At 39.8% G+C, this 9,054-nt stretch overlaps 1 non-coding gene across 1 annotated transcript; it reads left to right on the top strand.

Annotated features, from left to right (window-relative positions):
• The first annotated feature begins 8,780 nt into the window (after nt 1-8,780).
• On the top strand, nt 8,781-8,853 carry TRNAQ-CUG. Its single transcript has one exon. It is a non-coding gene; the product is annotated as a tRNA-Gln (tRNA).
• The last annotated feature ends 201 nt before the right edge of the window (nt 8,854-9,054 follow it).

Raw genomic sequence — 9,054 nt, 5'->3', positions numbered from 1 at the left:
ATCGATCCAAATCCCCTCCAACTTATCCAACCAACCCACTCACTTGCCTTGTTTTAAATATTTATGAACACAGCTTTTATCTGGAATAATTATCAATTACTAATTGTTATATTAATAAGAGAAAATTACATTCAACACTGAAACAGATGGTCTCCTTTCATTCCACTTCAGTCTCTTTATCTTATTGAAAACTCTCCTAAAAGCCAAAAACTATCAATCAGTTGAATGGGTTTTACAATATGTTTATTACTCAAGATGGGGTGTCAATGAAAGCTTTTCTTAGTGAGAGGCAATTATTTTGATATGGAAAAAGTTCACAATATGCTTGATAATCAACATTGGCCTAAACATAAATATTTTCTCTCTCTTCCCATTAAAAAAAATGTAATCTTGTACCTTCCAATCTCTTACTCTTTGACATTTTATTAACTATTAATCTGGTGAATATTTATTTGATACTCAGTGAAAATATAGATAATATATTTACATATATTTGAGAGCATCTCTTTAGTGTGGCTTCTCTGGGATTTCGATCTTCATGGGTATTACCTTCTCTCTCCATTCTGTGATCCCCTTCTGTGGCCTCCCATGTCTCTCTGACAAAAATAGACCCTATGACCTGTTTGGAACTCCAGATACTTTCCCAATTAAGTCATCCTCCTTCATTCATACACGGTATGACTGAAAGCCAAGAAAGCCTTCCTAACATAAAAGCACTGTATATATGATAATTTTAAAAAATATAACAAAGATATAAATACAAGTTTTATTTTTGAAAGTCTATTTACACATTTTACAGCACTGCTTTATTTTAATATTTGTATTTATTTTCTATGAACATAAGAAAATTTAATGGTCATAATTTTCAGGAAAAAGCTAATCAAAAATAAGCTCTTGCAAAGGAATTGGCAGCGAAACACTTCAGACTCAACAGGTGAATTATAAACATTTTAGTCATATTATGAAGGTAAGTAACACTAATGTCAATTCTTTATTTGCTTAAAATGCATTTATTCTGAGTATTTTTTTAACCATAATGATTAAAAAGTATTTCAATAAGATAAATGTGTCTATTTTATTTATCATAAGCAATGTTCTTGTTTCCTTTCATTAATCAATTGCATTTCAGCATGAAAAACATTAAAATTAGGATAGCCAGTTTATTTCAGCTGTTGCCTGATTATCAATAGGCTAAGATATCAGTCAGGAACTTGTGCTTTCCTGCTTTTTCAAATCCTAAACTATTTCTCCATTGCAAATAATTTAGCAAATAGAAATCATTCTTTCTAAATCCACGGAAGGAATTTTGTTCCTATAAGTTTAATTGCCTCTACAGTACTCCTCTGATAGCTTTCTTGAGGGGGAAAAAAAACCCTGCAAATAAGACAAAACTCTGAGATGGAACTTTGCCCCTAAGAGTCATGGTTGGCCTTGGTTCTGGTGCTAGATGCCCTCAATCCTGATGCTCAGACAACTGAACCCCTGAACCCCTTCTGGGAAGTTTTGGCCATCCCCTCCCTTCAGAACAGAGTTTCACTCAGACCTGATGCACTGATTCTGGTAGAACTCTTGTTATCTTTCTCCACAGTAGCTGAGAGCAACAAGGACAAAGGCAGATTCTCAATAATAGGCACGGCGGGGTATGTAAGAAGTCAAAGCTAGAGGCGCACTGCTGAGCGTCAGGTGGGAAGGTGAAAGACAGGCTGTGCCTATGAAGATAAATCATACGTTAAAAGAGTGAGGGATAAGGCCCATGTCAGGATATGACACCTCAGAGGGGAGCAAGCAAGCACTTCAGGATGAAAACTATGACCAGTGCATGGGTGTTCTGTGATACCAGCTATGTGGCATGGCAAAGCAGGAACATGGCACAATCTGATATGCATTTTAGAGCTCTCCCTCTAGTGTCTGTGTAATAGATTGGAGAAGAAGTCATGTTAGCTGAAGGCGGCAAGGACATTAGGAAACAAGAAATGACAAAGGTGTAAATGAGGGCACTAGAACTGGGGCATGTTTGAACAATATTCAGGGAACACAACTGATAGGAATTGGTGAAAATTGGCTGCTGTGTCTGTGTGGGGGCCTAAAGTAGTAGTATTTGTGCAGAACTCCCCAGTGGGGGTTGGCCAAATGTGAGGCTAGGAGTTCTATTCGCAAAGATGGGAAAAGAGAAAGAAGAGCAGACTTTTGAGCAATATAATGAGGTCAGTTTTGACACTTCTGTTAGAGGAGGTAGAAGCATCCTGACCACACCAAAGAGAGGTCACTCCTTGAGCCACTCAGGCGTGGTATTCCCATTCTTTGGGAGGAAGTACAACTCGCAGCCAGAATCTCACTCTATTCACAGATGCTCAGAAGTGTCCATAAATGATTATTATTAAACCTTAATTATTGTTTGCGTTTTAGTATAAATCTAGTATTTCTCAGTGAATTAGTTTCTGGCTTTTTAAGAGGTGGCAGAGGGGCACCTGGGTGGCTCAGTTGGTTAAGCGACTGCCTTCAGGTCAGGTCATGATCCTGCAGTCCTAGGATCGAGTCCCGCATCAGACTCCCTGCTCGGCGGGGAGTCTGCTTCTCCCTCTGACTCTTCCCCCTCTCATGCTCTCTCTGTCTCATTCTTTCTCTCTCAAATAAATAAAATCTTTAAAAAAAAAAAAAAAGAAGTGCCAGAATCCCTCTTATCCTTGGTATGTACAGGTATAACTGTCCTGTGGGGACTTGCCCAAGGACTCCAGGATTCATACACTAATGGTGGACTTTCAATTCTTATGACCTTTCTAAGGAAAACTTTGACAAAGTGTATCAAAAGTCTTAACTTTTAGTCCTCCATCTAGAAATGTGTCCTAAAGAAATTACCAAAGAGGTACACAAAGATTTATGTATGAGGATGTCTAGCACACTATTAAGTGATGAGTGAGGAATTTAAGGACTACCCAATGGGATTACTTGGTAAGCAACTGGAAGTAGCTGATCCCTAGTAGCCCATCTCTACCATTCAAATAGGCATGTTCATCTGCAGATCCAGTCCTTCTTTTTCTCTTGCATCTTCCCCTGATCTTATTCTTGCCTTCAAGTTGCCTCAAGCCTGTTCCATGTTGAATCCAATCCTGCCCTCCCCAAGACTATCCTGTATTCTAAATTTTACCTATCTGTTCTTCATCCAATCCTCACAATTCTGGTCTTCTCAAGATAATAGACAGTTAATCTGATATTCAAGTGCATGAAGCAATACAGCAGAAGGCCAGATCTACTGTATACGCTATACTCTTCTCCAAGATGAGATGCTTACTTCAGAACCCCATGCACTCTGTTTCTTATGTTCACAAAGGTGTAATTCCAAGCAGGAGAATTCCAAACAAAGCAGAAAACAGGAATGTAATGGCAATGAGTCAGGTAAATAAATGTTTTAGGAAGAGGGGCTTTCTGGTATCACCCTTCCATCTGGTCATTTATTCCAGTCTCCAGCTGGGTCCATCCTGCTCTCTAATCCATATAGATTAGCCTGGTGATGGGTATTAAAGAGGGCACATAAAGAATGGAGCACTGGGTGTTATACGCAAACAATGAATCATGGAACACTACATCTAAATCTAATGATGTAATGTATGGTGACTAACATAATAAAATAAAATTAATAAAAAAATTAATGATGTACTATATGCTAACTGAACATAATAAAAAAAAGAAAATATTTATCTTGTGAAACACTGCCATTATTCCTGCAATATATTGAAGTAATTATGGCAGAAGGATACTCAGTGAGTGTATGAATATAGCCAATACCTTCTTTAGCAGTTAATGACTAATATCAGTGCAAGAACTGAGAACACCATAAGAAATGTAGCTTTAGATAGTTAAACTATATGAAGATGTATCATAAAACTTTTAAAAATACATTGTCCTAAATGCTGCCCTTCTCAAACTGCACAGAGCCAGCGAGGGGAGCCAAAGCGAACCCCTAAGGATACCACAGCACATGTTAAAGATTTTTTTATTTTTTTTTTATTTTTTTATTTTTATTTATTTGAGACAGAGAGAATGAGAGACAGAGAGCATGAGAGGAAGGAGGGTCAGAGGGAGAAGCAGACTCCCTGCCGAGCAGGGAGCCCGATGCAGGACTCGATCCAGGGACTCCAGGATCATGACCTGAGCCGAAGGCAGTCGCTTAACCAACTGAGCCACCCAGGCGCCCTCACAGCACATTTTAGTTGTCAGAGGAAACATAGGGACAACTGCCAGATACCACACACACTGCAGCTCCGAGATAACCCGCTTCAACGTCAGATCTACTTACATCCTTTTGATGACGTTACATCTTTTTTCCCCAGTTTTATTAAGACATAATTGACGTATAAAACCGTATTAGTTTTAGGTGTACATCATGAAGATCTCATACACGGACGTATTATGATAGCATCATATCTTTGTGAAACGTTTTCAGATGTTTCTGTGATAAAGAGAAAGAACTAAACAAGAATCAAAGAAAAACAAGAGAGGAGGGTGGTAGTTCCATTTGATTTTATAGTTCGAGAAGGCATGCAGGGCCCAACAGTCACACACATACTCTTAGTAAATAATTGTAGGCATTTAAGAATAAAATAAAATATTATTTTTCTGGGGCGCCTGGGTGGTTCAGTCGTTAACCGTCTGCCTTCGGCTCAGGTCATAATCCCGGGGTCCTGGGATCGAGCCCCTCATCGGGCTCCCTGCTCCGCGGGAAGCCTGCTTCTCCCTCTCCCACTGCCCCCGCTTGTGTTCCCTCTCCCACTGTGTCTCTCTCTGTCAAATAAATAAATAAAATCTTTAAAATATATATATGTATATATCATTTTTCTTTTCACTCTATGTGTATTATTTTTCCAAATGGCTTCTATGACGTTAGGGCATAAATACCTATTAAGTTACTTGGGCCTAAATACTTAATAAAAACAGGTATACTAGGTATTTCTTTTGGCCTAGGGACACAGGGAAAAAATTACCAGAAATTAACAGTACTTGCTGTTTACAGAGACAGTTGGGGAACTTCTGCCTAAATGCTATGAAACTCTAGACATAAACTATACGTCATTATTGCATCTCGGCTCTTTGACAAAATTGAACGAAACAATTTTCATAAAATTTTATTTGAATATCACAAAAAGTATTTAACTTCCAAATATAAAGAAATTCTTAATATTGACCCATTTTTATGAAACTAAATATTGTTAGGCATTGTATAGGATTTTATAAAGATAAACATTAAATCTTTAGTTTCGGAAGAATTAGTTTTTCCTTCTATCTTTGGTTTCATATTTCTGTAATTTAAGGAAGCACAGACTTTTAGGCAAAGTGCCTCCTAACTAGCTGCCAAAGAATTTATTTGTATGGAAATTTCTCCGCAGTCCTCTCTCCTGATGCATAAATACCATACATAAAGTTTAACCATGTTCATATAGGAAGAAATACCTGGGCCATGCCAATCAAGCCAAAATCTTTTCTATTTTTTTTTTTTAAGATTTTATTTATTTGCGAGAGAGAGAATGAGAGACAGAGAGCATGAGAGGGAGGAGGGTCAGAGGGAGAAGCAGACTCCCTGCCAAGCAGGGACCCCGATGTGGGACTCAATCCCGGGACTCCAGGATCATGACCTGAGCCGAAGGCAGTTGCTTAACCAACTGAGCCACCCAGGTGCCCCAAAAATCTTTTCTAAAATTGCAGGTGTGTGTTTTGTTTTCAATATCCAAACTAGCACCAATTATTCAAATCAGCTTACTCTATGTAAATTAGTCTTTTCAGAAAACTTCCTTAATCCAAGCAGTTATTAAGTGAAATGGGATTTACCTCAACTAATGTCTGCACAAAGAGGGGAAACACACACAAGGGAAACCCTATCATAGTTCGAAGAACTGCGCTCTCCTCTGTTTATTTACAATCCCTCCTCTGGCAAGAACAATGAGCAGGGTATACATATGCACGCATGTATGTGTTTATTTGAGAGGTGGGAGAGGGAGGAGCATATCTTAAGCCTGCTTCACGCCAAGTGCAGAGCCCAGAGCCCGACACGGTGCTCTAGCTCACGACCCTGAGGTCATGACCTGAGCCAAAATGAAGAGTCAGATGCTTAACCGACTGAGCCACCTGGGCACCCCATGTAATTATTTTCTTGACTGTCATTTTTATAGTTTTAATGTGATCCTGCATCTTAAGAAAAAGAGAAGAAGCATACAAAGAAGGAGCCCTTTTTTTTCTATACCACTCTGGCTTAGTGATTAAGAAAGGGAGACATCAATTTTACCACTAATTTCCAAAGGGGCATATTTAAGGAAACCTGTACCTTTGTGGTTGGAAAGTAGGATAGACCGTTTTTCCAACTGGTGTGACTAGTTCACTGCTCAAAATCAGAAAGAATTTTCACTAGAGAATAGATAACCAACTTGGATTTTCCCCCCCCCCCATTAAATAGCAATGCATTTTTTAAAAGTAAGAGCCCTCAAGAAGATTTATAATCTTGGGACATGAATCAAGCACAGGTTTGACAGTATTAAACTAAAGAAGTTTAACTGGGAGGTAAAGGTGAGAGTTTTGATGTCTGTTTGAAAAAAGTCTCAGTTGCTATATGTCATAATTAAAGAATAGCCTGAGAGAAAACCACTAACATTTGGAACAAATCCACAGTCACTGGTGACAGACTTACATTCTTTTATTTATGTTCAGACCTTGCATGTGCTAATTGAAAGCTGACAAACAAAAGCCTTATCACCTGGAAGCCTGGGGAAATGCGTTCTTCTCACAAAGTCCCTTTGAAGGTAGTGGCTCAGATCCTATACTCAATAGACAGTGACACTTAATTTGGCAGATCCCGGTTTTAGGAACCCGAGAGAATAATACTGTACTGGTAACACAAGGTACACAACTGAGGTTGCGTCAGGGTGGAATTCACTTCGTCAAAATGTCATACGCAGCCTAAGTCAGAAGCCAGGGTGAGGCTGGTGCAAGGCGGATTTTGAGGAAAATGACAGGACTGATGTTTCTGTTTCTCGCTATTTTAATTTTTCTAACACTTATATTTTGCCAAGTGATTTTTCTTTATTACTTTGATATATGAGACATTCATTCCAGATTCTAAATAAGCATAAATAAACCTGAAACACATACTAATTGTCACACCTATATGCCACGTATCACCATCCTCCCAGTCTCAGATGAACTCTGCTAAAGGAAAGACAAGATGATATTTTTGGTCCCCCTGACTTTTTGAATAATCAGCGCATAATAAACTGCGAGGCCTAAGTAAAAGTCACCCATAAAAAATGGGAACAAAATTAGAAAAGTCATCCTCTGCAACTGAAATTTATATTAATTAATGTGGAATGAATGGGATTAGCCTTCTGCAGGAATGACCATTGAGAGGCATTTTGAAATGAGTTGTACAAAAGATCAGGGTATCTCTAAATCTCCTTAGGTCCCCAGTCCAAGTACAAATCACTATAGCCTGGGCTTTGACCTTGGATAACCTGGATGACTACATGCTTATAATAAATGCAGACACGATGATGTGGCACTGTGCATGAAGTTTAGAAAATGTAAAGTCGAAGAAGAATAATTTGTTGGGGTTTATTTAGAGAGGCCTGGAAGACAGGTGTTTAGAAATACATACTCAGAGGTAAAGAAAGCAGGAGTGATTCTCTAGGTTTTGCCACAACCCCAAGAAATACCCTCCAAGGCTACTCAGTTTATTGTTCTCTCATCTTATACGTCCATGTTCGCCTCACAACGCCTTGATGAGCGACTTGGATTCCTGGGAAGTTTGATAATAGGAAGGGCTGCTTTCAGTGAGGGTTTTCTAGTGACAAGAAAGGCAAATCCCCACTGAATATTAAGTTAGCGCTTGTTTATAAATAAATCCATGAGTTAGCCTGAAGTCAGTCCCCAGGAGCTCATCATTCCTAAGTAAACTGAGAGCATCAAGTTTCTTGAAACTGGATTTGGGACCCACTGGGCTTTCCTGCCAGTCCACAAAAGAACCCTGCTTGAGCAAATGTGCGAAATGGTTCAAAAGGAACGCATGGAGCATGTCATTATACATTTGTCAAAACCCATAGAATGTACCACACCAAGAGTGAACCCTAATGTAAACTACGGTCCTTGGGTGATAATGATGTGTCAGCATAGGTTCATTGATGGCAACAATCATACCCCTCTAGCGCAGACTGCTGACAGCAGGAAAAGATGTGCTTGTGGGAGCAGGGGATATAGGCTACTTTCCATTCAATTTTGCTGCGGACCTAAAACTACTCTAAAAAGTAGTCTACTTGCAAAAAGAAAAAGTGATGCATACATCCAGAATGAGTTAAGACATACACTTTGGAGGCCAAAAGACCTGGAGGAAAATCCTGACACTGGCCCTGGATGGGTGACATCTGTCCTCGCTGAGCTTCAGCCTTTTTATCTGTAAAATGGAGGAAATGAATGCATACCTTTGGTGTTATGACAGTTACATGAAATCCTCCATGTAAAGCATGTAGAAGGACACCTGGCACAGAAAGATTTCATCATTCCCATGCTCTGCCCAAAATAAATCCTAAAAGTTAGAAGTTATTCCTCCTACCAAAACGTCTACAGTTCACTCCGACTACTCTGAGAGCCTAAGGCACACAGAGTAAAAAGCAGGACATGGCTGCTACGAGACCAGGCCCCCGGAGAAAGCCGGCATCCCCAGGTAATGAGTTGTTAGGGTTAAAATTTCTGCAAAGCATATTGGCTGCATCAAACTTTCTTATTAAAACATTTGATGTATGGGCACCTGGCTGGCTCAGTCGGTGGAGCACGTGACTCTGGATCTTGGGGTTGTGGGTTCAAGCCCCATGTTAGGTGCAGAGATTACTTACAAATAAAATCTTTAGGGGCACCTGGGGGGCTCAGTCGGTTAAGCATCTGCCTCCGGCTCAGGTCATGATCTCAGGGTCCTGGGATTGAGCCCCGCATCGGGCTCCCTGCTCAGCATGGAGTGTGCTTCTCGCTCTCTGTCTGCCCCTCCCCCTGCTCATGCATGCTCTCCCTCTCTCAAATAAATAT

Source organism: Neomonachus schauinslandi, chromosome 12 (assembly GCF_002201575.2).
Source record: "Neomonachus schauinslandi chromosome 12, ASM220157v2, whole genome shotgun sequence".
NCBI lineage: Eukaryota > Metazoa > Chordata > Mammalia > Carnivora > Phocidae > Neomonachus > Neomonachus schauinslandi.
Note: the sequence above shows the minus strand (reverse complement) of the source record. Positions and strands in the feature narration are given on the sequence as shown.